The sequence below is a fragment of the Ammospiza nelsoni genome, chromosome 5 (assembly GCF_027579445.1).
Source record: "Ammospiza nelsoni isolate bAmmNel1 chromosome 5, bAmmNel1.pri, whole genome shotgun sequence".
Taxonomy (NCBI): Eukaryota; Metazoa; Chordata; class Aves; order Passeriformes; family Passerellidae; genus Ammospiza; species Ammospiza nelsoni.
Window position 1 is genome coordinate 26128684 of NC_080637.1, and position 445 is coordinate 26129128.

Consider the following 445-nt stretch of genomic DNA (forward strand, 5'->3'; position numbering starts at 1 on the left):
AAATATTGCAAAAATGGCCCTGAAAATATATATAGGAATATTTTATGAATATAGTAACTTTTTATATTAGGATGTATAGTTCATATTGTGAAGTATACTTCCTAATCAGAAAAGAATAGCTCCTCATTAGTGCAATATGACAATTTTCTTGTGCAACATAAGTTGATCAAGTTAAAATAGCTCTGTGCAATTTATGCAAAGAAGACAGTCTTTAAATGCTGTTCTTAGCACATACAGCCACATAAAAATAGGAAATACAATATTTCAAATGTAACACCAAAATTGTAACATCTAATACTGTCAGATGGAGAAAGGCCAACATAGCTCGCACACCATAGCATCTATTAATAGACCTGACTCCCTTTTGCCATGTCAACTGTAACATTAATCCTTGTTTTAAATCATAGTATCTCAAATAGCAGCTGCTACTAGTTGTATAGTTCTC